The 26,480-nt window shown below is 38.2% G+C and overlaps 1 long non-coding RNA gene and 1 pseudogene across 1 annotated transcript in view; both read left to right on the top strand.

Moving 5' to 3' along the window:
• The window catches only part of LOC134471993 (uncharacterized), a 37,474-nt gene that overhangs the window by 8,216 nt on the left and 2,778 nt on the right, over positions 1 to 26,480 (top strand). The window contains exon 2 of the long non-coding RNA XR_010041810.1: positions 24,190 to 24,277. This is a non-coding gene — a long non-coding RNA (uncharacterized LOC134471993). The remainder of the gene's footprint in view (positions 1 to 24,189; positions 24,278 to 26,480) is intronic.
• On the top strand, positions 2,473 to 5,434 carry LOC100732423 (protein FAM136A-like; annotated as a pseudogene).

The raw sequence follows: 26,480 nt of genomic DNA, 5'->3' as shown, positions 1-26,480 counted from the left end.
GTGAGACATACGAAGAAAGTCAACTAAAGAAGATGATGTGGGAGGGATATTGACCAGAGTTAAACCTTCCAAAGTGATATTCTGCCAGATTTCTTGTTAGATATTCAAATAACTAAGCAGATCCGTGTGTGAGTAATTTAGCCTCTCTATTGTCTTCATTTTTTCTAATTTGTAATGAATATAGCAATTGCATCTAATTCCTGAAGTTCTTTCTAAAATTTTGAGTATTAAAAATGATATGTCATAAAGTACTGCACGCCACACAAGAATGTGTTCAACGGTAAAGGGGGAGATGCGAAAGAGTTAACTACTCTGAGTAGAAGATGCAAAAGCTAGTCTGGCTTCTAGTTATAGCCAGGGGTTGGGTTGTGTTCAAAGCTTCCTTATCCATGTAAAGTGGAAACATATTTACAATTTTAAATCAAAGAACCTGGGTTTGAATCATGATTTAACTGCTTGCAACTATTTGGCCAGTTGCCCAATGTGTCAGTTTCCTGTGACTGCTATATAACAAAGTACCACAAACTCTGCAGCTTAAAATAACAGAAATTCATCATTCTTCATTTCTCGAGGTGAGAAGTTCAAAATTAGTTCCACTGAGCTGAAAGTTAGATGTTAATAAGAGTATGCTTTCTGGAAGCTCTCAGGAGAATCTATTTCCTGCTTCCTCTAGCTTCTACTGGCTGTGAATGTTCTCTGGCTTGTGGAAGCATCACTTCGGTCTCTTCTTTTGATTCACCCCCAATAAAATCTTCCTTTTGTCCTTCTTACAAGGATATAGATGATTGAATATAAGATTCATCAGATAATCCAGGATAATATCTCATCTCCAGATACTGAGTTTATTCACATGTGCAATGATTCTTTTCCTCATAAGACAACACTTTAGAATTCCAGGACTGAGGACCTGCTGTCTTTGGAAAGCTATTATTCTCTCTACCATATCTGACCTCCCTCGGCCTCAGTTACCTCACCTGTAAACTGGTGCTGTAGTCAGGTTTACAGGGAAAGTATTTAATACAGGACACATAATGCATAAAATTCTATAATATTCACCCAGAGTCAAATGCAAACCAGTGCAGGAGATCTGTCCACACATCAGACACCCAAAGGATCCAGTGAAAAGCCTGGATCTCATAGCAATGTCCTGCACGAGTCCTGTTGAAGACCTAGAGCCCATGGAAATGTCTTCCACAAGTCCAGTTGGAGGCTTAGAGCCCAAGGCAATGTCTCATGCAGGAAGTGATGCTCAACGTAGGGACCAGAGTTTCCCTGAAAAGAACTGCAGCCACCCTGAGAGATGGTGAAGACCTAAGCTCCTCTGACAATGAAAACAGCTGAGTTCATATCAGAAAAACCAGTGTGCCAAGATTCTCCAGGAGAATCAACAGCAAACCATCTTCCTTTCCAGATCTCTTTCTCTGCTATTAGCAAAATCCTCAGGTGAGCTATTTACACTCATCCCCATGCTGATTCAGTTCAGCTGGGTGTTATAAGTTGACCATTAGTTAATCCATCACAACTAGGAGTAATAATACTAAATTTGAAAGTAAATGTGAAGACTAACTCAAAAACACATGAAAATGTCTTATTAATGTCCATGTGGTATAAAAAGATTTTTTGGGTCTTTAAAACTGACTGAGGGCTGGGGATGTAGGCTAGTGATAGAGTACACATTTAGCATGTGTGAGGCCCTTGGTTTGATCCCTACCCCCTGGGGGGAAAATCCATTGAGACTATTATAGGGGCAGTATGCACCTTACATTTCCTGAAATAGTATTAGGTTATCTGAAATCGAAAGTCACCAGAGTTATGAGCTTATTTTTGGCTTATAAATTGCCAGCCTACTTTTGTAGGACACTCTTCTGCGGGCACAAATTACAAGCATAAAAAGCCCTGACCTTGAGGAAATTGTGTTTCATTTGGGATGAGCAGACACATAAAGTATGAATGCACTTTTATAGGTGGCATGGCACAATATTGGTACTATGGCATGGGGTAGAGCTGGGGGTAGGAATGGGCCCAGCATAGGGAGTGAGGGAGAGCTTTGTATCTTTATAGGTAGTGGAATTGGGGAAAATTTAACTTGGCTGTGGGTGTGAACCCCTTCTTTATTTCCACCTTAAATTAGGCAAATAATTTCTATACCCTTTTATGCTTGAATTTTGGAACAGAATAGGTAATAACATTGTGGAATGAGATGAAGACTGAGTTATTTTATGCTTGACTTTTCAAAGCTTGAAGGTCACAGAGAGTTGTATCAAGAGGATTCTTTTTAATTTAGTGCAAAGAGCCCAAGAAGACCTCCTAATCCTTTTCTCCCATTTCCCAATTTAAACAGGTCGGAATCTTTAATAATCAAAGCAAATAAATAATGAAAAACTCAGTGACAGCTGGTGGGTTTGATGGAGCTAACCCTGGAAACAGATTTGTAATTCTCTCATGTTGTATGGGAAGAAGATGTTGATCGGTATGTTCCTGATTCATTATCATGCTAGTAAGGACCGCCGCCTCGTGATTTCCTGTCAGATCTCGTGTTCAGCCTGCAATGGAGGTAGACATGGGAATGTGTCATTTATACCAATTGGGAGCAAATATTTTCTCTTCCAAATGCTTTACTTCAGGACTCTGAGTAATTATTATATGAGAGCTAACAATTGTAGTTCCAGTTTCCAGAGGCTGATAAATTATGGGGATCTTACTTGGGAAGACAGGGTGTATTTATCAAAGGATAAAAATTTCCAGTTGCACATTCCAAAGTAGCAAATAAGTGTTTCAGACAAAGAGTTTTGAAGAGAGTAATTTTTATGAAAAGACTGTGATCAGGAAGTGGGCCCAGAGCCGAATTTTAGGTGTTGGCATTAGGGAGGAAGCTAAGAAAGATTTCTTCATAAATGGGAAAAATGACAGCAGCGTGAGTGAGAGGGAAGGATGTGCTACAGTGATTGGGGGAGGATTCCTATCCATGTGGATAAAGTAGTATGGTTAGAATTATATGATCATAAAACCTAAGTTCAGTTCAGATTCATTTATTCATTCATTCATTAGCTACTTTTTGAGGGTAGCCTGTATTCTAGTTTTGACCTTGGAGTGATGAAATCTGTGGTTTGTAATTCAATAGCGTGAAACTAAGAATAATTTTAATTACTGGACTAAAGTTAGGAAAATCATAATTTGGGGGGAGCCATTTGGCTGGCTTGTTGATGCTGCCAATAGGAGAGATGGACAAATTGTAAGTAGGAGACTTAGATAAGGGAGATATGAGAGACATTTTTGGAGAAAAGTGGCTATCATTTTGTAGTTCCATAGCACTTTACAGAGTACATTGCTTTCTTATGTGTCTATTTCCCTGCACTGTGAGCACCTCAAAGGCATAGACCACACCTGATTAACTGTGTCTCTTTTTTAGTTCCTATCATTATGCTCAGTACATAGTAAGTTCTTGACTAATGTTGACTACCCGGTTTTCAAAAAATGTAAAACACTAGGGGAAAATAGTCAAAGAACACTCAAGTTTTCAAATCTGGGCACTGTGCGGGATTATTTCTTAACAAATGAAAGGGAGAGCAGCTTGGAGCTGCCATTGACCCAAGATGTTCTACAGCTCTCATTGGTCAGGCATTTGATCTTGAGGTGATGGTGAGGTATTAGGACTGATTTAAATATCTGGGCTACATTATAGGAAGAAAAACAAATGCAGTAGCACTCATAAGATGCTTGAAAGACAAAGCTCTGCAGGTACTTGGATATGGTGATGGGGAAAAAATCCAAGCATGAGAAGGCAACTTGAAGGAGGAGCTCATTAGATGAATTCCAGTATCAAGGATGTTTAGAGAAAGAAGCAGGGTACCTCTTGATCCCAACATTACTCACAGCCAAGGGCTGGAAAGAACACTACCTGGGGATAAGATCTCAGACCTTGAGAGAAGAAAGGATCCTGCTGCACCAGTGACCACCAGACTGCTCTAACCAATGCTAAGCCTAGCAGTTACTTTCCACTGTCCACCTGTTATAGTTTTCTTTCCACTGAGACAGACCACAGTGAGTTAGTCACAGGAGAGAATCTTCTCAGTTTAGGCTACTAAGGGAGATACAGGCAAGAGAATCACTCAGAGAACAGTTACAGAGTTGGGATAGGACAGCCCTAGAAGCAGAAAGAAACAAAGACATGGTCCTGATTAGGGACTTGGAACCAGCCCTTGAGTGACCTATGGGATAGACTGGTAGATTGTATCAAAAAAAACAAAACTCAACTATATGTTGCTGTAAGAGAAACATCTAGAATGCTCATAGGCTAGAGACAAAAAGATGGAAAATGATATTCCATGCACCAGATCCTGAAAGCAAGCAGGGGTAGTTATCTTATATTCAGACACAATAGACTTCAAGACAAAACTGATTGTAAGAAACAAAGATGACCACTATATTGGTAAAGAGAATGATTCAACAGGAAGAGATAACCATTGTATGTCTATACACTGAATATTTACATACCCAGCTTCATAAAACAAAATTACTGGACATAGAGATAGATGCCATTACAATCATAATAATGTACTTAGTGTCTCACTCTCAGAATTAAACAGGTCAGTCAGACAAAAAGATCAGCAAAGAAATATCAGATTTAAATAACACAATTGAACAAATGGACTAATGAGCTATCTACACTGTGTGGAGTGTTTTATCCAACATCTACAATAGAATGCACATTTTTCTCAGCAGCATATAGAATATTTTCCAAAATATATTTTAGGTTATCAAGCATGCTTAAATAAATCCTAAAGCATTAAAATATTCTCTTGAATATTACCAAATCATAGTGAAATAAAACTAGACATTAATAACAAACAAAGGCATAGAAACTATACAAACACATTGAGATTGGATAATACATTATTGAGTAACCAATGGGTCACAGAAGAAGCTGAGGTAGAGAAACTTAAAAACTTAAAAGAATTCCTACGATCAGGAAGCCATGTGGATGCAGGTCAGCACAGAATCTTCACGGGAGAGTTGAAGCAGCTCTTGGTGCAGGAGATGGTGAACTCCTTGCTGAACATGTGGAGAGAACATTTGGAAGATGCAGGGCTTCATGTTCCAGTGCAGTGCCAACAGCTGTGAGGACGATCAGCTGTCCACATAGCAGGTATTGAGTGCTGTCATGCGCTGCTCACTCAAGCTGGGCCTTGGTGACCAATGAATTGGAAAAGTTCCAGGACTACCTTGCTCAGTGCACTGTTCATCGCAGTTACCAAGCCAAAGATTCAGAGGACACAGGGGTTAAGGAGCTTCAGGTGAAATGCAGGTGGACAGTTGTGTGGCCAAGTATGTGGATGACCACACGAATCTCTTTCCAATCATGGCCAAGAAGATGAAGGGGTCTGTCTCATTCACTGAGGAAAAAAAAATCCTTGTCAGTGGCCATCAGTGCTGAGGTAATTTGAGAGGTGACTCCTTTACCTATGGCCTTTGCAATGTGCAGTGTTCCTGTCCCAAAATGACATTTTATCTTTTGGATAGAGATTGTGTTGTCTTTTTAATGATTATTTCAATGATAATGTAGCCTATCTGTTTTCTGTGTTAAGGCTGTGACATTTTCTTAGTAGTTTTGTCTTAAAATAAATAATTTAATTGTCTCCTCACAGTTGTATTTCTTTCCTTGTATTTGGGCAGTGAATATTTAACTTTCTTCATGTGTTCCTATAGTTAAGTGTGAAATAAACTGAAGATGCCCATGTAATGAGATAATATAGTAGCCATTGTTCATTCTCTGCTATTTGATTCTGAAAGCCCTGTAATGCTTTCATTCTCTTCAATGGTTTTACACTGTTTTGTTATGCTTGATACTATCATATAAGAAGCTATGCTCAACTATTTCAAAGAAAGAGACATTATGATAGTTACTGTTATTTATGGGTTGTCTTGTGATAAAATGTTGTGTTACTTGCATTGTTCTGATTTGATTTGTTTGTTATGTCCTCTTTTGTCTTAATCTCTTTAAAATTAATCTTAAAATTAATCTTTAAAATTAATCTCTTTAAAAACAATGACAACAACAACAAAAAACCCCTGAAGATGTCCAGAAGACTAGGGGATAATCAAGTTTCTTTAATCAAATGACAATGTAGCATGACATACCAAAACCTATGAGACACAGTTAAAGCCATTCTAAAAGGAAATTTTATAACTGTGACAGCCATATTAAAAAGACTGAGTGACCCCAAATGAATAACCTAATAATGTATCTCAAGGTCCTAGAAAAAGATGACATCAATCCAAATCCAAAACTTGTAGAATAAAATAAATTATAAAGATCAGAGTGGAAATTAATGAAATTAAGATCAAAATTACAGTATGAAAGATCAGTGAATCAAATTTGGTTCTTTGAAAGGATAAATAAGATGGACAAACACTCAGCTGACTTTACCAAAAGAAAGAAAGAAAAGACACTTATGAAGGCAATTAGAAATGTAAAAGGCCAAATCACAGTCAACATTGCCAATATCCTGAGGATTATTAAAAAAAACTATTTTGAAAACATGTATTTCAATAATTTGGAAAATCCAGAAGAAATGGATAAATTCTTAGATACATACAAATTACCAAAATTGAACCAAAAAGATATAAAATCCATGAATAGACAAATAACAAGTAATGGAGGAACTAATAAAATTCCTATCAACTAAGAAAAGGTCAGGACCTGATGGATTCTGACTTTTCCCAGGACTTCAGGGAAGAATTAATATCAATACTCCTCAAACACTTCTATGGAATTGAAAGGGAAGGAGCTCATTCCTTGAAGAAATCATTACCCTGATCAAAAACTTAACAAGAACTCAAGGAAAGAGAAAGAAAGAAAAACTTCAGGCTAATTTATTTAATGAGCATAGATGCACACATCCTCATCAAGAGACCAGGGGGGAAAAGCAGCAAATCACTAAAAACATTATACATTGTGATCACATTAGATTAAGGAGCTAAGAACATTCTGGAGCTGTTGGACCCAGCTTCTATGTGTCTTGGGTTTGTTGTTGCTGTTTGGTCTTCTTTTTATGGCATGACTGAGTACATCACCTACCAAATCAATTTTGTTTTCAAATTCTGACAGTCTCTTCTCAAACTGATCTTTCTTTTTGCCCAGACTTTTATAAGCATAAACAAGGACTTACTGAACAGAATAAAGAATTACACAAGAAATGATACAAAGAATCAACAAATGGGATTATAACAAACCAAAGCCTTCTGCATGGTACAGCAAACACCGAACAGAGTGAGGGAACAACTTGCAGAATGGGAAAGAATTTTGCCAGCTACTCCTCAAACAGAAGAATAATATCTAAAATATGTAAGACTCAGAAAATAAATTAGTCTCTCTCCCCAAATAAAACACCCAATAGCAGTAATGAGCAAATGAGATAGATAGACATTTCTCAACAGAAAAAGTATAAATGGCCAGTGAGTACGTGAAAAAAATGTTCAGCATTTTTGACTGTTAGAGAAATGAAGAAACATCAGAGATTCCATCCTACTGCAGCAAGAATGGTTATCATTATGGATTAAAAAACCCAATAAATTCTGGTAAAGTTGTCAGGGAAAAACAAGCCCTTCTACAATGTTATTTAGAGCTAATGCAATCATGTGGAAGTAGGTATGTAGTTTCCTCAAAAAGCTAAAAATACAATTTCCTTCAGACTCAGCAATTCCTCTTCAGGGTTCCTCCCCAAAGAGTTAAAGATGTTACATCACAGTGGTACTTGCTTATCTATGTTTACAGCAGCGTACTTACAAGTGCTAGATCTTAGGAACAGATGAATGAACAAGCAAAATGTGGTATAGATACTTAAGGAAGAATGAATTTGAGCTATTTGTAGGAAAATGAATGCACTTTGAGACAATAATGCTAAATGAAATAAATTGGTCACGTGGTTTCTCTAGTGAGAAACCCAAAATATAAATGATTTAAAAAGCAAAACAAAGCAGATGGTAGGAAACAGGCTTTGTGGGATGGGATGGGGATCTGAGAAAGGAGGGAAGTGTAGATAGGAGAGGAATGAATAAAAATGGTCAAGATGTGACTTTCACAGCCATCAGTTTCCCTAGATGCACGCATTAGTGCGGTTTGTAGACATACAGAAATAACAAAAAGGGAAAAAGAAATAGATACAAAAATCCAAAGATTTAGTAAAGTTAATCAGTTTATCCCTGCAGAGTACGGGTGTGTTATCAGGGCCCCACCTTAATGTTGCTGTTTTTCCCTTAAATTCATTTTCTAGCACTTCTATAGTATTTTTTCTGGTTTAGCTCATTAACCTTTCTGAGAGTTAGCTTTATATGTGTGAAAAAATAACTTTACATTTTTCTAAATACACAGCCAATTACTCTAATTCAATATTTTGATATTAATTGTCCATAATTTAAAATATACCCTTATTGACTATAGAACATATGTGTGTGTATGTGTGTGTGTGTGTGTGTGTGTGTGTGTGTGTGTGTGTGTGATTGGAAAGCCTCTGTGTCAGTGTTTACTAGAGAAAGAGATATAACATAAAATATTCAAATATATAAGAATTTAGCAGATTGGCTTCCGATAGTCACCCTCAGAGTTGGCCGAGGGGGTGTCTGCCCGCTGTAGATCGAAGGATCCAGTCAGAGGTCTGGAGCTCACTGCAGTGTCCCACATGAGTCTATGTCAGAAGGCTGATAGGTCTGCCATGGAGGCTGAAGAGTCTGAGCTGCAAGCCAGGAGATAGCAGCCAAGGGAAAGGCAAACACTGTAGCTCCTCTGAAGAAAGGAAAGCAGATCTGTCCTTCCTCATTTCCCTTTACACCAGCCAGGTGAGAAGCCACCTAGCAGGGACACTCCATACCTCAGGTGTGGAACTGCTGAGCCAATTTAGTTGAGCTTCTCTTACATAAACTGACAGTCAATTAGCATCTCATTCTCTTTGTATGGTTTTCTTTTCTTTTTTGCCTATTGTTGTTATTCCACTATGACATCAACTTTATTATTTTTACAGTGTATTTGATATCTGAGGTAGCAAATACTTCTTTACAGAACTTTCTTCTCTACCTTTAACCATTGTTTGCTTCAAGTAAAACTCACGTAACCGTATTAAATTTCACTTAAAGTATCATCTTGGGATTTTGATTGATATTGCTTTGAACTTACAGGTTTATCTGGAAATAACAGATATTATATTATCAAATTGTCTCATTGGACATTATATGTCTCTATTTAAGATTTCCTTTATATTCTTTAGTAAAGTTTTATCTTTTTTGGATAGGTTTTATATACTTAAATATCTATGCATGATATTTTATAGTGTCTGTTGCTGGCATTATGTATGTGATATTTTCCATTACATTTTCTAGTTTTTGTTTCTGTAGGGGAAAGGTATTGATTTTATAAAATATATTGCAACCAAGTACCAATGTAACGAAGTATGTCAGTGGAATTATAGTCCTGGAGGTAAAGAAACAAAACTATTAAGATAATTCAAGATAATATGGCAAACATATTTACAAGATAGAGGCAGTGAAAAATTACTTAAAGAAAACAACAAAAACAAAACAAGCCAGATGTGATGGTGCATGCCTGTAATCCTAGCATTTGAGAGGCTGAGGCAGGAGTATTGCTGTGAGTTCAAGGCCAGCCTGGGTTACATAACGAGTTCAAGACTAGACTGAACTATGTAGAAACTCTGTCTCAAAACAAAAAATAATAACATAAAGTAACAGGCAAAAGGTGACTTCAACTACATTAAAATTAAAGTTTTAAGATCAATGGAGACAAATGACAGATGAAAGAAGATTCCGGCAAGCCTGAGACAACAAGAGATACGTGTTTGCAACATACCTGGAATTACACAAATTAGTTTTAAAAAAGACAGCAGCCTCAACAGAAAAATGGGCCCCAAATTTGAATCAGCTCTTCACTTAAAAAGCTACTGAACATATTGGAAGATGTTCAAATCAAAGTAATACAAATTAAACAACAACAAATTGTCACTTTGTACATGAAACAAAGGTTGAGAAGACAACATAATACCAAGTGGGATATGCAGGATAGCAACAATAGAGAGCTCCTGTGGGGGGGAAGGTGATGAATGCAGCTTCTCAGAAGCAATATGGTGCTGCTTCATCAGCTCACGGGTCTACACCTGGACATACGGAACTCAGGATCCAGTGTTGCATCTTTGGGGTTAATATTTTAAATCCCTCAGGACACAGATAATAAGGTGATGTATGAAGGTTTTCATCCCAGGATTATGAAGAGAGTTTGGAGGCACCCTGGCTGTCTGTCACTGTGGAGTGATGGACTAGCACTGTGCATTAATATGTATACGTTACAGGCAGCAGACTAGATGACAGCCAAGGGTCTGGGAAGAAAAGAAAAAAACGAAGACAACAACAGTGAAGGTGGAATGAACTCTGTGGCAATGCTATGTAAGGAAATTTAAAATGTGGCCATGTAAAACAGTACGTGCATTGCTAGAACACACAAAAAACCAAGGGATAGAACAAATGACTGAATGAATCGTTCATGGAGGGAGCAGGTAGCATTGGAATGAGGAGTGGGCAGGAACGTACATGAATAAGTACATGAATTTGAAAAGCTTTGAAAAAACTGCAAAAATAAAGGACCAAGAATACTTTTTCCATTGACTATTCTAACTCTTGTACATCATTGATTAACATAATCTACCAAGCTTGTGATACACTGCTGCAAAATTGACTTAATACTTGTAGACATAGAATTGTCAAGTGTTTCCTCAATAATAATTGCAGCTTGTGGATCTGGTAATTTCTTTGGACATGCAGCTGAATTGTAAGTATCAGATAGCAATTTTGCTATTACATTAACCATTCTTGGAGGTTTGTCTTTACTCCTGGCTAACAAGGTGATAACACTTAGATGGAATTATGCACTCTACGAGCCATTTGTTTCTGATACTCTGGAGCCAGGATGGTTCTCCCTGTTGAGAGGGATGATGTACTGTTGAAAATACTTTTCTGAAATTGGAGATCCTTTTCCAGGTAAGATTTAAAGTTTAAATAGAAATGGAGGAAAGAGCTCTGTTGGACAATAACTATGAGGAATTCAAGACCCTCCACCATTTTCTCACTCTTTTAAACAGCCTGGACTGTTTTATTCATCATTTCTTATAGTATCGTAGGTAGGAGTAACAGTCACAGAGCAAGAGATGAACTTACTGGAGTGCAATTTTAAAGCAACTTTATGTTTTCTCCTGTGATCCTTTCAAACCAACTCGGTGCACTTGTTAAATCCAATAGATTTTGTAGTAACTTCTAGCTTATAAAAAGTCCTAAGTCACTTCAAGCCCAAGGGGAGTCTCAGTTCATCAATTTAAAGGTTCAGACAGTTTAATAATATAAACTCTGAACTTCATTTAAAGTTTAAGATTCCACCCCTGCAGCTGGTACTCTTTTTAAAAATTTTTTTAAATTTTTATTTTGAAAAGAATAAAAACAAACGAGAAAAAATTGGGGTCATTCAAAACAAAAGAATGGACATAGCATATAATTTAAAACCATAATACAAGGTGATCTATAATGATTACCATGATGTCTCTTGTTATCTTCAGTAGAATTGCCCATATCATCAGGTACAATAAAACTGAACATAGCAGTATGGAACAAAATCAATAAAAACAAAACATTGGAGACATTATAGGACTTCAAAAGAGAGTAATAGTCAAACCAGCATGGGTATCATAGTGAATCTTATTGTCTTTCAAGTAGTTGCCTATACTCTCAGACTTGATACTATCAAACATAACAGATTCGAATAAAATCAGTCAAGACAAGATGGCACTTGAACAAGACAGATTCAAATAAAATCAGTCAAAATAAGGCAATGAAAGCAATACAGGATTTCAGGTTAAGTTAATAAGAAATTAAAAATGATCACCATAGTATGTCCAGCTATCTTTGCAATAGCTGTCTATACCCTCAAACCTAGTACAAGAAGACAAACTGGAACAGAATATAACCAAACTAAACAGAGTGATGAAAGCATATGGGTTTCAAATCATGATACAAGATTAGCAGTGTCCTCTGCCTTTGCTATTTAGACAATTGCTCCCCTTTCACTTTCCCAGGGTGCATTGTACATTTTGTATCCCACTAACTCCTTTAGTTTTTAGATTAGGGAGGCAACCCACTTTTACCTAAGTGGTTCTGAACCTTTTTGTCCCTGAGCTTGGTCTCAAGTTGTCTCCATTTACCTATAAGAACCTCAAGGTTTTCCTTCCTTATAGCTGAGTAGTTCTCTGTTGTATAAAAGTGTTATGTCTTTCCAACCAATCTGCAGCTGATGGGTGAGCTGCCCCCACTTTTTTCTGGTTCCCTGTCACATAGAGCATTATTTTCTTATCTTTGACTTTCAGTCCATAAACCGTCTTTCAGGTTAAATATATTTCTTGTATAGAGCATCTTGATGGACTCTATCTCCTGATCCACTCTGCCTGTGTTTCTTTTTATTAGTGTATCGAGGCTATCCATGCTAGCGATTACGGCCAATCTTCTCTGCCATGCTATTTTTCTGCTGTTGATTGTCTACTTTCCCCCTTCACTCCACTGTCTGCCCCTTTCAGTGAGCCTCCTCTGTTGCTGTTCATGAAACCATAGTCTTTTTTTCCTCTCTCTCTAGATTATCCTTCAGTATTTTTTGTAGGGTTGGGTTGGTGGTCATGAACTCCCCCAGTTCCTCTTTGTCACAGAAGCATCTTGTTTCTCCATTAATTTTGAAACATAGTTTTTCAGGGTACATCAGTCTGGGTTGGAGGTTATTTTCTTTCAGGGCTCCAAGCTCTTCTTGATTTGATGGTTTGTGTCGAGAAGTCTGTTGTGATTCTTATGGGTTTTCCTTTATAGGTGATCTGTTTCTTTCCTCTGACAGCTTTTAGTATTCTGCTCTTATGTTGAATTTCTGGGATCTTGATTATAATATGTCTGGGTGTAGATCTATTTTGGTTACAGCTGGCTGGAGTTTCTGTATGCGTCATATATCTGTATATCATTTCCTTTCCCTATGCTTGGGAAGTTTTCTTTAATTATTTCTGTAAATAGCCTTTGTATTTCATTTGTGTTTACCCCTACTTCTTCACTCACATTTTTATTTTTAAGTTATAGATCTTCTTGTCATCTTCTAGCTTTTGTATTGTTACTTTCTGGTTTCTTGTTATTTTAAAGAGATCTTTCCTTTCATGATCACATGTTGCAAACCTGTCTTCAAGGTTTGATAGTCTATGTTTAATTTCTTTCAAGCAGTTTTGCCAGCTTTTAATTTCCTGGTATTCTCTTTGAATCTGTCTCATGTATTCTAGAATTTTAAAATATTCTTAATCAAAGGTTTCTCTCCTTTTTCTATGCCCCTCTGTTCTTCCATCTGTATCTTCTTGAGAGGTGCTTAGCATTTCTTTTTTTTTATGTCTTCCTTTACTTGTATTAGAATTTCTGTTTTTATTGCTTTTATAATGTCACAAAGATCATTTTATGTCAGATACTGCTTTTTCAGACATGCTAGGTGCGCAGCCCCCAATCTCTTCTGTGTTTACCTCTCCTGGGCCAGTAGTGTTTTGGTTGAAGGCTGGAGACTTCCTTTTGTTTCTTCCTCTTTCATGTTTTTGGGTTCTTCCAGACAAGAGGATAATGAGGATCCCTGGCACTTCCTGTATTTGCTGTGATTACTCTGAAGCATGCTGGCTAGGGATTGCTGCCCTCCCCTTTCTGCTGATGACCACTGAAGTACAAGCAGGGGTGGGGCAGGCTGGCCCCTCCCTTATGAGCTGGTAAAGCTCTGGGAGTGTTTATCACATTAGTGTGTGCCACGCAGGCGGGCCAGAGGTATGGCTTCAGGGAGACCTTGTCCTTGGCTATGGATCATGCACAGAGGCAGGATTCAGTCCAAGCAATTCTTACCAATCTGCTCTGTGCTAGGAGTGACTGAAGCCACTGGAGTTCTGGTTCCAGGCATATGCTGGCTGTCTGTCACTGTGGAGTGATGGACTAGCACTGTGCATTAATATGCATACGTTACAGGCAGCAGACTAGACAACAGCCAAGGGTCTGGGAAGAAAAGAAAAAAACGAAGACAACAACAGTGAGGGTGGAATGAACTCTGTGGCAATGCTATGTAAGGAAATTTAAAATGTGGCCATGTAAAACAGTACGTGCGTTGCTAGAACACACAAAAAACCAAGGGATAGAACAAAGGACTGAATGAATCGTTCATGGAGGGAGCAAGTAGCATTGGAATGAGGAGTGGGCAGGAAAGTACATGAATAAGTACATGAATTTGAAAAGCTTTGAAAAAACTGCAAAAATAAAGGGCCAAGAATACTTTTTCCATTGACTATTCTAACCCTTGTACATCATTGATTAACATAATCTACCAAGCTTGTGATACACTGCTGCAAAATTGCCTGACTCCAAAATGTCACCTAGCCAATCACCCACTCCTGTGGATGGACTGATTTCTGTTTACTCACTGCAAACCGGTAAAGATCTCTGAGCTGAGTGCTGCTCTCCACTCTGCAAATTCCCTCTGCAACCTCTTTCTCTGCCAAGGCTCTCATGCTCACCAACTCCAAACTTCCCTGGGACTGTGGGTCTTCAGATTCCAGCAGCGTTTCATACACAGTGGGACCAGCTCAGGTGAGTGCGAGTCTGGCTACAGCCTTCTGTTCACAATTTTCTTTTCTCTTTTTTCCCTTTAGTTTCTTCCTGGGTTGAGAGTATCTATCTCCTTTCATCTGGTCTTCTTGAGGATGTTTTATTCAAGCATCTGAGCTGTTTCTCTCAGAGAGGCTCTGTATTTTGTTGCTTGTTGATTCACCATCTTCTTAGCTCAGCTGGTACTCCTTTGTACTGCAAAGCTTAGGACAGGTAGAGAGAGCAATATCAATTTCTATACTTGTCAGTGGGTGCATTGCCTTTTTTTTACACCCCCTTCACTCCACCACACTTAGTGGCCTCTGTCTCCTGTTTGATATGGGAAGCAAGAAAAAGGTATAAGGCCTAGGAAAATTCTTGTCTCATAAAAACAGTATTGTATGAAACTATGGATCATTTTTATGGAATTTCAATTTTTTGATGAAAAGTAAAGAAATTCATCCAAAACTTCTAATGAGATGAGTATAACATTGTTATCAATACTGAAAAGATTTTATCAGTGATGAACATGTTGGTGTTTCTCTACTGACAAATTATTGTTTTTCAATATTTGATTTCAAGTTTCGATCCCTTGAGTTAGCCAATTTTAATATAACTTTGTTTAATAATTTAGATATATACTTAGTACTTTTCTAACCTTCATTTCATTTGTAGAGTAGAACTTCCTTCTAGGATCATACTAATTAAATATAATCAGACTAATTAAATATAATTAGTTATAATCAACTAATTAAATGTAATCAGAAATTCCTTTGTTGAGGGTTTGTTGGTGACAAATCCCCACCCCAAGTTTTTGGCATGTCTGGAAAGGATTAATTTTTATTGTTTTCAATGTTTGCTTAGCTAAATACTATAGTAGTGTGACAAGCTATTCTTGTTAAAACTACAAATGCCCTTGAAGTGAAAGAAACTTTAAATGTGTCTCATTTAACAGAGCTTTCTGTTTTCTCCAGATCTTTCTCTTTAATTCCTCATTGCATTGTTAGTTTCTTCAACAATTCAAGCATATATTTGTCATATGTTTCCAGATTTTCTAGTTGTACTCAGTTGGAATGTTGCCTGTAATGACTTACTCTGCCATTACCAAAAGAGTACATTTTTATTGCTTTTAATTAAATATATTTTCTTGATTTTATAGTATTTCTCCATCAATACAAGTAGTCAACTGATATTGCTGGCTTCCTTTGTCTGCTTCTCTTTGACTACTGAGTTCCATAAGCACACTTTTTCTTTGCATAATCACATATCTTTGTGTTTTTAAAAAATCTTTATTCACTCAGCAGCAAATTCAGCTCTTCTTTGGAGAGCAGGTACTAGTGGTATGTAGTAGAAGGTACACAGTCGCCATTCTAGGGTGCCTTCAGCAAACAAACTGAATAAAACTGTTAACTTTCTATTGAAACTAAGACAGGAACAACTTTACCTCTGGAACTTCTTGATTGCAATCATGATGATTGGTAGCCATGTGGTCAGCCTGTAAAGTTTCTTTGCATTTCCACTTGGAAGAATATAAATTCATAGGCAAACAGGTTATGACTTCCACAAAAGGATTCACAGGCTTCTTCCATCAGGGAGCCATGAAATCACAGAATTAACCCTGGCATGAAAAAGAAGTCGTTGACTCCATGGTTATTTCTTTAGCTCTCAACGGGACCATAGACAAGTGGTGTCTGCAGCTAGCTATGCCACCTTAGATTTCCTGGGAGAATCCTCAGCCTCAAAGCTACTAGACCTTCAGTCCTGGCTGCTCCAGAAAAGTAGATGTCCTGAAATCCTGTTCTTCTCAGTGTCCTTGTCTTCTTTGTGAATGTGTCTTTATAATTCTAGATCTTTGTTTCTTAATGGGATGTAAAGAACCCCGGACTTAGTTCTTTTCTAACTATGTGGTAATGATTACAGCAATGATGATGGCAATAATAATATCTGGAGCCACTACCTGAGCACTTAAGTGGCAGCCCCTATGTTCCATGCTTTATATGCACTGCCTAATTGACTCCCTCAAGAAATCATATATCTAAGTAGATATGCAAGCCCAAAAAGTAGGTTTTATAGAAGTAGAATAGTCAGTGGTTAAAAGAGTAGGGAAAGAGGATAGAGGAAGAGGTAACAGACACCAAAATATAGTTCATAGGAGGAATAAATTCTAATGTTCTGTAGCACAGTATGGCGATGGTAGTTCACAATCTACCTCTACAGTTATGAAAACTAGGGATTGGAAAGATGAGTAATTGACATATGGGTCACATAGTTCATAGGTTGTTTAATGCTAAGATTTTAACCCTGTAAGAGAATCTCCATTTTCATTAGTTTGATATACTTCCAAATGAAAATTTATGCTCTAATACAAAATTATCCACATAATTATTTAGGAAATAGAATATTGAAAATTTGGCATCAATTGCCACAAAAGTTTTAGCCCCCTTCCCTTTTTTTGCCACTAGCTGTAGAAACTTCAGAAAATTATATGACATTTTTCAAGGTCTCAGTTTCTCAATAGTGTGGTGAAAAAATTGAATTTGATTATCCCTGACTCTTTGTGAAATGACAACAGTATATCAAAGAGGTACCTGCATTCTCTTATTTATTATGGGGCTATTTATGATGGCCAAGAAATGGAATTGACTGAGGACTCTGGCAACATTTGAATGGGTGGAGAACATATGACACATATATACAATGAAATGGGCTTATTTCTGGATTCAGTTCAAAAAGAACGAAATCCTATCATTTATTGCAATATGAATGGAACTGGAGGAAACCATGTTAAGTGAAATAAAAAAAGGCTTGGAAAGAAAAATGCTGCGTGTTCTCACTTACATGTGGAAGCTCAAAAAGTAGATTTTATAGAGGTAAAGTAGCGGTTAAGAGAGGACAGAAGAGTGGATAATAGATACCAAAATACCTTTGATAGGAATAAATTCTAATGATCTGTAGCACAGTAAGGTGATTGTAGGTCACAAAAATCTGTTGTATGTGTTACAGAGAACTAGAGGAGGGGTTTGAAATTTCCTAGCCAAGTAAATAATGTGTTTAAGGAAATAGAAGTACTAATTTCTTTGATCATACTCATTGCATATGTGTATCAAATGTTCATACCACATCCATATATATGCACAATTATAATATATCAATAAAATTAAATAAATAAAACGAATAATAAAAGATTCCTTAGGATAATTTTTTGCATTCTTAAAAATATATAAATAATGCCTTTTTTTTTGGTATCAGAAATTGAACTCATGACCTCACACTTGCCAGCAAGGCACTGTGCCTCTGAGCTATATCCCCAGCCAGAAATCATGCTACTTTTAAGAACACAATTTATGAAGCTTATTTTGTAACTTCTTTGTTTAACTAGATGTGCTGCCTCTGGTTTTATATCAAATTGTTGTTTTTCCATTTATATGGTTTGCTTTAAATAAGATACACATTTTCTTCCATTTGTAAAGGTAGATTTTGCATGTTGGGAAAAACGTGTAGCAGATACTATTTGCTGTTTCTTTGAGGTATCCATTTCTCCACTTCACTGATAGGAACTGTTTTATTGAGCTAAAAATTCTAGCTTCATCATCAGTATCAGAGGATGAGTAGATAGCAGAGTATGAAGTGACAGTTTTTGTAAGGTATTTACATTCCTGATGTAGATACTATTTCTTCCACCTCACTCTTTCTCCTCCTTCCTACCTACAATGCCAACAAAAGGTTAGTCTACTTTCAGATTTTTCTGTCACTATTGAACAAACTGCCATATTTTAAGTCACCAGTGGCAAGGTTTCACACCAAATGCATATTTAACACATTCAATGTGTATTAATTTTATTTATAAACTAAAATTAATTAATTTTAGTTCATGAGCTATGAGGCACTTTTTCAGTTTCTTTAAAATTTAATTTGCTCTGTACACATACCTGGTTGCTAAAAAATCTCTAAAGTCATTTTTGTAGCTCCTTCTCAGGAATTCAGAACTTAGGGCCTCTTAAAAACTCTGCCTCTGGGAAAATAGTAAGTCCTGGGTTGATTGACATTGACTCATTCAACATCTATGTACCTATTTCCCTGGGCATTGTCTGAACAATGAGAATACACAGTGAAAGCACTCTTTTCTAGAAATGTGTTTTTAAGGTTTTGTTGGGCTTTAGACAGTCTCAGAGACATTCTAATTGTCCATCACAGTACTGAATTCAGACTTGCCCCAAGGACTCTTGGCCTCTAGTCTCCTGACCAGGGAGCAAAGCCTCCAGTTCCAGCTACCTGTAGTGTCCCATCTGGGCAAAACTGGTTTCTCCCATCAATGGAAACATAAAACCCCTTCTTATTCCTGGTCTTAGGACCAGGGATTTTCCAGGGGATACAGAACTTCAGCTTTGTCCGTTTCTAACAGTCCCTACAATTCCTGTGCTTAGAGAAGAGATCTAATTTAGTTCACAAGACAATGGTGAATCCTATCATGCTATTCTAGTCATACAGATGGGAAAACTAAGGCACAGAAACCAAGGCAGAAATCACTTCACTGGTAAGTGGTGGAGATGGGGCCTCACTTCAGATAGCCTGGCTCCACACCCAGCACCTGCCCAGTGGACAGTGCTAGTCTCTGCAGCATAAAAATCTCACTTCCTGACTCTCCTTGGGCTTAGAAGGCATTTTAATTCATAGAAATACAATGCTAATTTTTTTCTGGGTGTGATAGGAGAAGGAGTTGTTAACTTTCAGTAAGTGTTTTTCTTGATAACTCTATTCTATCCAATGAAGGAAAATGCATTACTTTTTAAAAATGCACTAACTTTAGCTTCCAGTGTCTTATTTTTTTCATAAATTGGGGATTGTTATTTTCACTATGACTTTCCCTCCACATTTTATCTAGTCAAGATTCAGTGATAAAGTGAATAAAGTATTAACTAATAAGATTTTTGAAATCTTCAGGGAAAAAATGTAATATTATAACAAGAAAATTGATATAACAGCAGATATCATAACTGGCACAATGAATTTTAGCTTTGGTATTCCCAGATGCTCCCTGTTCAGTTCTTAGTCGAATATATTTCAATCTAGTAGAAAATAGTGATCCTGCCAACTGTTATTAATGCTCGCTTGCCTTTTAATTGAAGCATACTCTTGGAAAATGTCGTACGCATCAGGGGAAATATAATACATTCAGTATCAGAATAAATCTTTTTTTGAAAAACACTGGATGATTTTTTTTCACTTTTTAGTCATCCCACAGTATTTCTGGTTTATCAGGCCTTTTTTCTTTGCTAGGCAGTGATAGTAATGCATACACTTACCTTTTTCCAATAAATCCTCCTTTTATAATTTGGGTTTCTTTTTATCTCAGCTTTCCATCAGAAGGATTTTATCTCAAGGCATATTGCAACCAATTTCCTCTGTAATTAATGCCATATCAGCCTCAGAGTCCATTTCAAATCCCAAATGAAAATTGATGAGGCAGCCAACCACAAATAAGGATCACATCCCACTGATTAAACTATCAGTCTGGTTTCCAGACTGTCACATTATATTGCTGAATCATAACCAAGGGGGGAGTTTCCTGGTCTTTTGCAATGTATATTGCTCATGGTAACTGTCCATAAATTGTCATTAGCAGGTGGAGAGAGGTATTTCATATGACCTCTATCAAATTCTACCAGAAAAACTAATGATTAAACAGGGTTGTGTTATAGGAACTGAGACTCCACAGAATATAAAAAATATCTAAACTTGATTTAAAAAAAGAACCACAAACAAGATTTACTGGGAAAAGATAAAATACTCTGGTGCTTTTGTCCTGTCAGGTGGAGTGTGCATGGTTAAGTCAGGTAGCTATCCATATACAGTCTAGGATGCTAGCAGACAAATCCTCTACTGACCAGTCAACTTTAGACTTTCTCGTGGGAGTTGGATGTGTGGTTGATGTGTAAGGGGACCATTCATGTAAGGTCAGGGGCAAGAACTCAGTCATGCATTCTATTCATTCCGTCACTCAGTGTCTGTTAACCTATTTTCTAAACACTGTGTGAAGAATGAAAACAAACAACAAAAGATGATGCTGTAAGTGGTGGTGGGAGACAGATAAAGATACAATCATCACATTAGGGAGAGTGCCATCACAGAAGTAGATACAAAGTACTAGTCAAATATGTGAGCATTTACGTAGAAAGTACTAGTCAAGTTTTCAGGGTGTGTGTGTCTGTGTGTGTGTGTGTGCATGCACATGTGTTTAGACTTCATGCAAGAGGTCCCCGGAACCCTGAGGTAGTGATAATTAATCAGGTTAAGATGGGACCAGTGCAGAAGGTTTGAGGAAGTAGAAGCGATATGAGCGGTGTGAGTGAGAGCATGACTTGTTTGGTTACTTTAGAAAGTTAGTAATAGCTTGAAAGATGGATGTGAGGAGCATTTTTAGAGAAAAACACTGAATAAAAGCAGCCAGATGTTCTTTCCTAGAACATTTAACCGTCAGGGTGAACAGGTAGGTATGAGTGTGATCATGAAAACATACTTGTGTGTGTGTGTATGCATATGTGCTTTTGAATGCATTACATATTTCAATAAGTAACATATTCTGTATATTTTTGAGTAAGTTATCTTAAAAATTAAAGTGAATTCTTTCATGCTTCCCAAAGGATCATATTTGACACCAAAGGAGAATGCTTAATCCTTCAGTTTGAATTCTGATTTTGGTTTGTCTCACTGATATCTGTAGCTGCCCCAAAATGGTGGAAGACAGGGCTGAGACAAAAATATTCCAGGGTTTTTCATTTTACAGAACAATCTGCTCTTTGTGGGAAATGAAATCACACTGACTTACTAAATTAAAAAGATTGACTTCTCCTCCTCTCCAAGACTTGGCCACCTTGTCTAATTCTTCAGCTCTCTGAGAACACTAAGTACCACAACATACAGCAGTTGATAGGAGAGGTCCAGGGGAGGGAGCATATGTTTCTTGTCAGGTATATGCCACAGAGTATGTATACGTAAGAGGACCTTGCTCAGAAAAGTAAACTGAAAAAAAAATACATATTGAGCAAATGACTTAGTACTATTGGTTATGATTGTTCTCTTTAATGAGTTGATATGTTTCCAATATTATTTTAGATTATAAAATCCTAGTCTCAAAAAATGATTATAATTCTTAAAACTGATGATGATGAATATTGGGGATGCTGGGAAACCAAGCAATTAGCTCCCCTCCCTGGTAGGCGGCTGTGGTGTGGCAGGCTGCGGCCCCTCCAGGGGGAGAACCACCAGCGGCTCCTGAGTTCTGCGCCATGTTGGAACTTAGGACCCTGGGAAACCAAGCAAGCAGCTCCCCTCCTGGTAAGCAGCTATGGTGTGGCAGGCTGTGGCCACCCCTGGGGAAGAACTACCAGGGTCTCCTGAGATCCACGCCATGTTGGAACTTAGGACCCTGGGAAACCAAGCAAGCAGTTCCCCTCTCTGGTGGGTGGCTGTGGTGTGGCAGGCTGCAGCTCCTCCAGGGGGAGAACCACCAGCAGCTCCTGAGATCCATGCCACGTTGGAACTTAAGATGCTGGGAAACCAAGCAACCAGCCTGTGTCCCTGCTAAGCAATAGTGAGCCTACTGGTGCATGGGCTCAGAGTCAAACATCCCACTTCCCTTACCCCCTTCTCCTGCTCCCTGTTAGCAAATGGGAACCAGAGATCTGAGTATCTCTTGGGAGGTTGACCATAGCAAATAAGGGATATTTCCTTCTACCATCTCTTTGAAGGCAAATATTTTTATTACTGTTTTGCTTTATTCTGATTAATGGTACTGCTCTATTCAATATTCTGCTTTGATAAGTTCAATAATGTTCTGTATTTCATTTTATTTGGATATATGTGATTGAAAGTACAACTATTGTGAAAATACAGAGATATGCTGTGATACCTATTACTGTTATCCCAGTAACCTGCTGTGAAGTTCTGTACCAATTTCACTGTATGATCTTAGTTGGCTTTATTCTGACTTGTTCTCTTGTATTTTAGTACCTTCAAAAAAAAAACATGATGATGAATATAGAAGTAATTTGTGGAGTAAACAGGCCCAAGAAAAATTCTCAGAGGGAAACATAAATGAAAGCAAATGGAGAGATCTGGCTTTGCCGAACTAGAAATTTCCAAGCTAAAAAATTTCTTTCTTTCTTTTTCTTTCTTTCTTTCTTTCTTTCTTTCTTTCTTTCTTTCTTTCTTTCTGAGCTGGAAATTTCTAAAGGTTTTTTGTATAGAATGCTGCATGTGTGCAGTTTGTAGCTTTAACATGAAGGACATCAAAGGATTGGCAGAGATGCAGAGGGTGATAAATGCTGATGGGGTCGGCTTGGCTTATGTGTGTGCTGGCCCCCTGGGAGGACAGCCCTGCTGAGTCAGCTTTGAGGAGAAAGCTCCTTCCTGTGCTGCTCAGATGTCCCAGGCATCCCACTGATGGGACAGGGGCTGAGACTGTTGTTCGTGGCCTGGCTGGCTACGTGGTGCAGACCACCTTACAAGGAAGGAGTACCATTGTCTCGGAGCACAGAGCACTTGGCCGGGTTTCTTCAGTGAGGATGAATTCAGCTTGGCCACAGACTTCTTTTGCCCAGTTTGGCTGCCCTTGTGCTCCAATGACTTGGAGGAAGTCTCAGAATCTAAGTGACCCAAGATCACAAGTGTGACAACTTATTTTTATTAATAGAAAATAAGCCATTGTTCCAGTTTCAAAGTCGTTATACTTGACATTGCAAATAAAAATGAGTTTAAAATAATCCAACATCCTACTTTGAGTAAGAAAATGAAACTGTTGCTTAAAAAACAATGTCAGCACTTCAGAGCTGGCAGTAATGAATGGCATGCCTACTTCAGGACAATGAGCCTAGTGCAGATGCTAATTAGGGAACTAGCAAGGTCAGTGCAGGAGGAGCTGAGGCCAGGCCCCTACATCTCTTCCTTCCCAGACAGGTGGCTCTCACTGCTCATCCCAGATCACCTGGCAAAGCACAGAGCCATTTGCTGGAGCATCAGAAACTTTCAAAGCTCCAGGGTTTTTTTGTTTGTTTGTTTTGTTTTTATATGGAGACTCCTGTTTATATATTTGTTCCTATAGTTCACTGGCATTATCCTATGTCTACATAGGATGCTTTCAGAAATACTCAAGGCCGGAGCAGGAAAAATCCCCACCTTCTATATACATCTAACTCCCTGTCACCTGGGGATAGCCTCCTCCTTATCTGCCAAAACATAACAAATGCTTCACTTAGTTCTTTAACCCAAGGGGCATCCAGCTTCCACCCCTCCTGACCTCTCTGTCTGTCCCACAGGCACCTTACCCTCAACCTCAACTGAATCCTCACTTCCCTTCCAGTCTCCCACCTGTCTTCTCCTCTGGAACTGACAGGAAGGAAAGATGTTAGCAAGTGAAGTTTTCACAGGAAGTCACAAATCTGGGTCAGTCATTCTCTAAATTATAACTTTTAATATTTGATTCTTTTATTGGGCTGCTGATATCACATCATGAAGAAATGGTTCCTGAGTTCCATTCTTGGGAGCAAGTGTTGGTACAGCATAGAAGTAATGACCTGACACCAGCTCCTGGCTTCTCGCACAGGTAAGGAGAAGTGAAACGGAGAGATGTGCAGGGAACCTGTGTAGGCACTGGGCTCAAAGGCCCGGGGTGTGTCCCCTGATGATTCTCCCAAAGGAATACTCTAAACTGTGCTTTAGGAACCTTTGCCAGGCCCCCAGGGCTGGCCCTAAAGTGGCATGCCCAGAGCCATCCAAAGAATAAATAGGGTCAGGGCACTGCAGTCACACCTGGGCTGCCTGGCTCAGGGTATTTCACTGTTCCACGTTCCCTCCCAGGAGCACAGAGAGCAGAGCATGGAGAGAACTATGAGAAAAAAACTACCTGTACTCAATAGCAAAAAGTACTCTACCTCTTTATCTGAACAATGTTTTGTTTACTTGTTTATTTTTAAGGAGGATATAATAGCCAGAAAAGTAAAAAGCAGATTTCAGGTTTTATTCCAGACAATTTTTCTTCAATGTCTCAGTTATTAGAAAAGATGTGTTTTAAGATCTTTACCAGAGGAGTTTCTGTGTTAAGTCTGGTTATTTCAGGAGCCGGTTGGGCTTTCTAAAAGAAAATTTAGAGTAAATTGGTTTAAATGTAAGTAGGATTGTTAACTGGATCCCTCTAGCTCTGAGGTCTTTATTTTGGGGTAATAAAGATTGAAACCAACAAAATGGCAAAGAGCAAGTCCTAGGGAATGGCCAGATGCATGCTTATTGGAAATCATAAAGGAAACCCCTCCAGTGTTCAGTAAGGCCAACACCATGCAAGTTCAGACTCAGGTCTTTATCATGGTTTTGGTACCAGCGGTGTAGGGGATGTGACAGAAAGCAGGGATGCTCTTGGGTGCAGATAGACCCTGAAAGTGCAAACCGTTTCATTTGCATGTTACTTTTGCCAAGTCTCTCCTATTTGCCTCTTGCCTTTCATAAGTTAGTTCCTGATCCTCTGTTTGCTTGGGGCTCCTCTTACGTTAACTCATTTAGGGCCCCACTTCCAGGTTAAATTAACTATTCAGGACCTGAACCTGCCCGCCTAACTTCCTCTATCTCCTGACCTCAAGATTCAGTGACTCAGTATTCCCCTTGGGAATCTTAAACAGTTTAACTGTACACATTACTTTTCAGTGTCTCTTTATCCCACCCGCCCAATGGTTTAGGCTGCTGAGAGCAGGTGCTAAAGGCTTCAATTGTTTTTTAACTTTGCCCATGGTCCCATTTGTGGAGAAATGACACAACAGAGATAGCTTGAAAACTGTCCTGTGGGTTACACTGTCTATTTAAAGATTTATTCAGTGCCTCTCAGACAACATGTTCAATGCAAACTCAGGCAAGAAAGAAGATGGGAAAAGATAGAGATACAAAGATTGAATAATAAAGTGGGTGAATCCATTAGTAGAGCTCAGGAAAGGAGTGGAGTCATAGGCTGGCTAAGGTTGATTCCAACAAAGAGAAGTGCCGGGATGGCAGAGTTAGTAGAGAGCAAAACAAAGCAAAATTAACGTTGCAGTGATTGGACAAGGGAAATAGGATGAGGACAAGCAATTAAGGATGAATAGTATGAAGCAGAACCAGTGACAGCAGAAAGAAGAGACTAGCAAAAAGCAGAAGTCAAGAATGCAACCTAGGGGGAGAATTCAACCAAACAAGGAAAAATGAGGCATTCGTGTCAAAACTGAGTTTAAGTTATCTAGGTACAATAAGCTGCTATAATAAAATACCATAGACTGGGTCACTTATAAACAATAGAAATTTATAGCTTACGGTGCTAGAGGCTGGGAAGTGGAAAATGAAGGTACCAGCAGGGTTGGGGGATGATGAGGATCTGCCTGCTTTTTTGTTTATTAGGTAGTTCTTTCCAGTATATCCTCACATGCTAAAGGTAATGAGTGAGCTTCTCTAGGCTATGTTATGAGGTTACTGATCACATTTATGTGGGCAGAGCCCTTATGACCTAAACACCTCCCCAAAAGGTCCACTCCTCTAATACCACTGCCTGAGGATGAAGGTTTCAAGTATAAATTTTAGGGACAACGTAAATATTCAGACTATAGCATAGACATACAAATCTCAGTGGTTTCAAAGTTGGCATCACTGGGTTATAGCAAAGTGCTATACCTGATGCTTGGAATGATGAAGCTGAGCCATCAAGAATATTTTCAGCTCTGCATGCATTAAATGCAAGATGGCATGGATGCATGATAAATTTTAGAAGGGTTAATAAAATCTAGTTGAAATTT

The sequence above is a fragment of the Cavia porcellus genome, unplaced genomic scaffold (genome assembly GCF_034190915.1).
Source record: "Cavia porcellus strain 051 isolate PalLab524CR breed Dunkin Hartley unplaced genomic scaffold, mCavPor4.1 scaffold_21, whole genome shotgun sequence".
Lineage (NCBI taxonomy): Eukaryota > Metazoa > Chordata > Mammalia > Rodentia > Caviidae > Cavia > Cavia porcellus.
This window is presented reverse-complemented; position numbering and strand designations above follow the sequence as displayed.